The sequence below is a fragment of the Bubalus bubalis genome, chromosome 2, assembly GCF_019923935.1.
Source record: "Bubalus bubalis isolate 160015118507 breed Murrah chromosome 2, NDDB_SH_1, whole genome shotgun sequence".
In the NCBI taxonomy this organism is placed as follows: domain Eukaryota; kingdom Metazoa; phylum Chordata; class Mammalia; order Artiodactyla; family Bovidae; genus Bubalus; species Bubalus bubalis.
The window spans coordinates 25,794,459-25,801,187 of record NC_059158.1 but is presented as its reverse complement, the minus strand read 5'-3'; the positions used below and the strand labels follow the sequence as shown (position 1 = coordinate 25,801,187).

The following is a 6,729-nucleotide window of genomic DNA, read 5'->3' as shown; positions in this document are numbered from 1 at the left end:
GTTTTTTTTTTCTTTTTTACTCTTCAGAGAAGTATGAACAGGAAAAAGGCAAGTCCCATTTGTGTATTACTCTTTTTAACTACTCAAGTTTAATCTGTTTCTTTGACATTGTTTTTCATCTCTCAGTGATTATCTTTGTTAACTCCAGCGTGCATAGAATTTTATGTCATTTTCTCCCACATTGTTATTATTACAACTGAAATTTGCCATCTTCCTATGATATTCAATTTCTTCAGTAATGTTATCTTTCATTTATTCTGACCTTGCAATTTTTGCACATTTTTCCATTCTGCCAAGGGAGTATTTGTAATAATTTACCTGTAAGCTTTTGCCATTTTAAAACTTTCTGACCTGAAAGTTTTTTCCAATGTAGTTTCAGGTCATTTCATCTAGAATCCCCTTTCCTTCCAGTTAATACTTCCTTTACCCCTTTCTCATCTGACTCTGTTTAAGGTAAGTTTCTTTGGTGTGTGAGTTAAAATCATACTCACACAAAATACATTTATGTACGAATCAATTGAGAAAAGGTGGTGAACACAGGCAACCAACACCCTAACCTTGCACATTCTACAGGAGTTCAGCATTCTGTACTTCAAACTTTGTGGAGTATATAGAATATAGCTTTCTGAACAGGAGAACTGACCATATATCATTAGCAGTAGCCAGAGGACTAATTAAAGATTAAAAACTGAATAATAAAACTCTAAATAGGACAAAAAGTATCCTGGAAAATTGTGTCAGGTAATCACCAGAACCTATTTTTAAAATGTGTCCTCAATTCAGAAAATTTCTACATTTCCCTCCTTGTGTTTCATTAAGTATTCTTGTTTTCTCAAAAATGCACTTTAAGCCAAATTTGTTTGCATTCATCTATGTATTTGTTTGTGTGCACATGCGTGTGCCTGGAGTGAGTTCTTACATTTATGTGTGTGTGTCAGTGTATCTGTATACCAAATATTTTAATTTAATTTTAAATACATGCTTTTCAATAAATTTGAATTTTCCCCTTTATATTTTACATGACTGATTTTTCCATTTTATTTTACAGAAGAACTTCAGCACAAGCTTGGTAACATATCTCTGACATCTTTTATTTCTAAAACACTAGAAAATGACTGCATTCCTGATATTTTTAACATTTCCCATAATTTTACCCATTTGCCATTCCTTACCTTACTCTTCTCTTGCTGGTCTACTCTTCTAACATGAATTTTTAGTTATGACTTATCCCCTATTTTCTCTCTTCTTTGTCATCTCAAGGCTCACTTATATTCTCATATTATTCAATGATCAAGGGTAAAGTTGAGGGTTATTTTTCTAACAACCTTGAATTTATAACTCATGTTCATAAGCATGAAAGTATATCCCAAATTTTTTAAATTTCTGACAAAAATAATTTTATTTCCCCTTCCTTATCTTTATTGACATATTTATCAATTTGGGGAACTGCAGTTCGTTTTAAATATGTGTAGAGGGTTCTATTTCTTAACAAAAGTTTAATAATAATATATATTTCATTTCTGAATTTTGTAATGTAAATTACACTAGAACCTATTTGTCTTGCAATGTTTCCTAAAGACTTCTTCATAAAAACACCAATATATTCATTAAAAGTTTAATATTTTTTCTTAAACTACATTTTTGAGTAATTTTTTCAGAAGGGTCAGAATTTACAAAAGTATCTCTTTAATGCATATGACAGGCTTCATGTAACTAACGTCTACTCTAGCTGCTCTTCTGCACAAAAGACTGATATTTTCTCTTTGCTTCTTCATCTCTTTCTAATTAACTCTTTCATGTATGGATGTGTGTTTCTATTTTATTCCAAAAAGTTAATTGAGATAAAATGAGCTTCATTTTGGCATAAGTCAAAATAGAAACTCACCAAAAATAGAGGTTAACAACATTGCTGGTTGAAAATACAAATATAGGCACCTAAGAAGAATGCCTGTATTTTCTCCAAAAGCAATCGTTCTATATTTTCTAATTCACAGCTTATAGATATTTTAGACAACATAGTGATGGTAATTGACAATTTCTTACAAGCAGTATTCAACAAACTTATTAAAGACAACCAATATAATAATAGTATCCCACTAAATATCAAAATAGATATTTTGAAAAGATTCCATTCAGTTCAGTCGCTCAGTCATGTCCGACTCTTTGCGACCCCATGGACTGCAGCACCCCAGGCCTCCCTGTCCATCACTGACTCCCAGAGTTTATTCAAACTCATATCCATTGAGTCGGTGATGCCATCCAACCATCTCATCCTCTGTCGTCCCCTTCTCCTCCCTCCTTCAATCTTTCCCAGCATCAGGGTCTTTTCAAATGCGTCAACTCTTTACATTAGGTGGCCAAAGTATTCGATTTTCAGCTTCAGCATCAGTCCTTCCAATGAACACTCAGGACTGATCTCCTTTAGGATGGACTGGTTGGATCTCCTTGCAGTCCAAGGGACTGTCAAGAATCTTCTCCAACACCACGATTACTGACACTATTCATGTTCCTGAAATTTTTGCTCAATTTAGCAAATTTATTTCATTTGCTCCATTAACTTTTGACCAATACCAGTGGCTACACATCCATGAACATGTGTGTGTGTTGGTTACCATCCTGGTACATCGTGTGCAAATATTTCATTCAACTTAAATTTCACCCCTGTTTATGCACCATATTAACATGGATCATACATAACATATATACACACATTTATTTTCCTAGAAAACGTCCATTAAGTTACCATATCTCTCTTGTGCTTCAAGTGTAGAAGTCATTAATTGATACCTCCATAGTACAACTTTATATAATGAGGGAAATTCACATGTAACATATTTCTCAATTTTGAAATTTTTTATGTGAATGGAATAAGAGGTTACAGTATTTCCTTGCAGTATATTCCTTAATCTTTTCCATCTGTAAATAAATATGGTTGAAAAGTATTATTAGCGAAAAAGAAAGTTAAATTTTAATGGTTTTAGAAATGTGTTATTAGCGATCTCCTGCTGCTGCTCCTGCTGCTAAGTCTCTTCAGTCGTGTCCGACTCTGTGCGACCACATAGACGGCAGCCCACCAGGCTCCCCCATCCCTGGGATTCTCCAGGCAAGAACACTGGAGTGGGTTGCCATTTCCTTCTCCAATGCATGAAAGTGAAAATGAAGTCGCTCAGTCGTGTCCGACTCTTCGCAACCCCATGGACTGCAGCCTACCAGGCTCCTCCGTCCATGGGATTTTCCAGGCAAGAATACTGGAGTGGGGTGCCATCACCTTCTCTGAGCAATCTCCTAGGAGTGTTCTAATACATGAATTTCCCTTATTATATAAAGTCTTACTGTGAACACTTAAAAGTATTTGTTTTTTTCCCAAATTATTCCCAAATTCTGTGCACGCGTGTGCACACACACACACGAGCAATTAAAGTGGTAATATACCTGGAAGATTCCCTGGAAGAGGGCATGGCAACCCACTCCAGTATTCTGGTCTGGAGAATCCCATGGACAGAGGAGCCTAGTGGGCTACAGTCCATTGTGTTTCCCAGAAGATGAGAGTGTTTGAAATTTTGGCCCTTGTTCTTTATTCACATCAGGCCCTCCTTCAAATGGAATGAATTTTCAATTTTTTTTTCTTATATTTTTCATGAAATATGAAGAAGAAAACAGCAAGTCCCATTCATGTATTTCCCTGTGAACCTAATTATACTTTTGTCATACCTTTATCTTCTTACACCATCCTTATCTCATACATTCTTATACCATACAATCTCATACCTTTCTCTTCTCATATCATCTTCCTCAAATCCAATATTTGCATGTTTTTACATAGTTCTGTCTCATTATCCAATCATTCCAACTGAAATTCTTAATCTTTATTTCTCACTCATTTTCCTCCATCATAACTTCTTGGATTTTTCCTGTCTGTTCAACTGGCACAAACAGATGCTTTCTGCCATGTAAATTTTATTTATCATATGCTTTTGAAGTGGTGGAATGTTCAAGATTCATGTGAAGTTTTTGTCTAACATGTGCCCAGGATATTTGAATTCGGCCTCCCACTACTTGTGTTCATTGCTTCATTTTTCGTTTCATGTAATCTAATTAAGATGAGCTTCTTATCAACATGAATTGTAATAAAAATTCACAAAATATATGGTTATGCTGTGACATCAATTGACAAAAATGTTGCAAATAGTCACCCAGGAATTAAAATCCTGTTGTTTTTCAAGGAGCAGTGGTTCAAAATACTCTGATTTAGTGTCTGTCGTGACTATATATAATGGAGCTGCAACAAAATGAAAATTGACAATATGTATTTGGCAGCACCCAATACCTGGTGGCTCGGACAGTAAAGCGTCTGCCCGCAATGCGGAAGACCTGGGTTCGATTCCTGGGTCGGGAAGATCCCCTGGAGAAGGAAATGGCAATCCACTCCAGCACTCTTGCCTGGAAAATCCCATGAATGGAGGAGCCTGATAGGCTACAGTCCATGGGGTCACAAAGAGTCGGACATGACTGAGCGACTTCACTAATACACCTATTAGAGCCAGCATGCTGAGTAATTAAAGCCTAAACCAAGTCAAATGGCACTATAAACATGTGGAAAAGTCAACTACCAGAAAAACTGTTCTAAAAAAAATTTATCCACTCAGAAAATTCTCTTGTTTTATTCCTTTTTCTTTCTTTCTTTTTTGTAGCACATACTCTGGATAGAAATGAGCATCTTCCAGCCACTGTGGGTGTGTTTATTTTTTGTGCCCAATATTGTCTGTGTGTATGTGTTTGTGTATATGTTTTTACCTGCATCCCAATACCTTAAACATTACATTCAGATTTTTCAAAAATTTGATTTTTTTACATGTGTTTCCATGGTATTTACATGAGTTTTTCCATTTCATTTTCAGATGATATTTGTGGAAAATTTGGTAAGAAATCTTTGTTCCTTTAACTCTTTAAGGACTGCTCTTTGGTGTCTATAACAGTTCCCACCCTGTTTTCTCTATGCTCCATTTCTCCATGCTCTTTCTCCTGGATGTTCAATCTTGAGTATTAACTTCTCTCTTATTTATTTCCTCCCATTGTTGTTACTTTTTGTTCCACAATTTCTCATTTCATCCTTCTTTGTTCTCATGGATTCATACCTTTCTTTCCTATAATAATGGGCTTGTCTGCCTTCCAAATGTAATGCATTATGAATATTTTGAGACAAAGTAATAAGATTAACAGGCCCATAGTTTTCACTGTCTTTACTGGAACTGGTTCATTATGTAGGATCTTTTCATTCATCCCAATTTAAAGGCAATTACTACACTATTGTCACTGCCTAAGATGAATCTCCCTGCCAATCCAGGAGACACAAAAGACGTGGGTTCAATCCCTGGGTCAAGAAGATCCCCTGGAGTAGGAAATGGCAACCCACTCCTATATTCTTGCCTGGAAAATTCCATGGACAGAGGAGCCTGGCAGACTATAGACCACAAGGTCACAAAGAGTCAGACAAAACTGAGCACGCACACACAAAAAAAGACTTTAAGACATGAGAAAATCCCTAACATGATAAATGAAATTTCTCAGTCTATTGTTCAGTCAAAGACTGTATACATTCTATGTCCAGGGTCCAAAGTTTGCTTGAGTCTCACTCTTTCACATTACCCATGTGTTCCTAGATAACCACAACCATATTCCAAAAATCTCAACCTTTCCAAAAGAATAAGCAATATGGGAAATTCAAGTTATTGTCTTCCTCTCTTCCTGACATTGTGCCTTCACTATGTTTGAATAATTTTTTTTTTAATTTTTTTCAGATAAGTATGAAGAGGAAAAAGGCAAGTCCCATTAGTGTATTGCTGTTTGTACCCACTGAAGTTTCATCTCTTTCTTTGACGTTGCTCTTCAACTCTCCATGATCAGTCTTCTCAACTCTAATGTCGTCAAATGTTACATCCTTTTTTAATGGTGTTCTTATTGTAAATGAATTCTGCAGTTTTCAGGTGTTACGCAGTTTCCTCATTACTATTTTTTTTTTTTGGCTTGTCCTGTCCCTGCAATTTATGCACATACATATTTCCTCTCTACCACAGAAAAGTTTGTTGTTAATTTCTAGCACAGTCTTGTAGTTTTAGAATTTCTGATTTGGAAGTTTTTTCCAAGATAGCATTTTGTCATTTACTTAAAATCCCTTCCTTGACATTAATGGGTTTTCCTGATGGCTCAAGGGGTAAAGAATTTGCCTGCAATTCAAGAGACACAGGTTTGATTCCTGGGTCAGGAAGATCCCCTGCAAAGGAAGCTGCCCACTCCACTATTCTTGTTGGGAAAATCCCATGGACAGAGGAGCCTGGTGGGTTGTAGTCCACGGGGTCTCAAAGAGTCAGACACAACTGAGCATGCATGCATACTTGATTTTGCTTTCTTTCATGTGACTTAATTGAGGCATAAATTTAAATCACATTTACATAAGATACAACTATATATGATTCAGTTGAGAAAGAGTGGTGAATATAGGCACCAGAGAACCTAGCCCTGCACATTCTGTAGAAACACAGCATTCTCAACTTCAATGTTTGTGGACTATATAGAGTAATGCTTCCCCAGGCTTCCCAGGTGGCAAAATGGTAAAGAATCTGCCTTGCCAATGCAGCCGATTCAAGAGACATGGGTTCAATCCCTGAATGAGATGGACCTCCTGGAATAGGAAATGGCAACCTGTTTCAGTATTCTTGCCTGAAAAGTCCC

The 6,729-nt window shown here is 36.2% G+C and overlaps 1 long non-coding RNA gene across 1 annotated transcript; it reads left to right on the top strand.

Annotated features, from left to right (window-relative positions):
- Positions 1–1,046: 1,046 nt before the first annotated feature.
- On the top strand, positions 1,047–5,819 carry LOC123328398. Its single transcript, XR_006543188.1, has 4 exons — positions 1,047–1,069; positions 4,692–4,733; positions 4,899–4,919; positions 5,799–5,819. It is a non-coding gene; the product is annotated as an uncharacterized LOC123328398 (long non-coding RNA).
- The last annotated feature ends 910 nt before the right edge of the window (positions 5,820–6,729 follow it).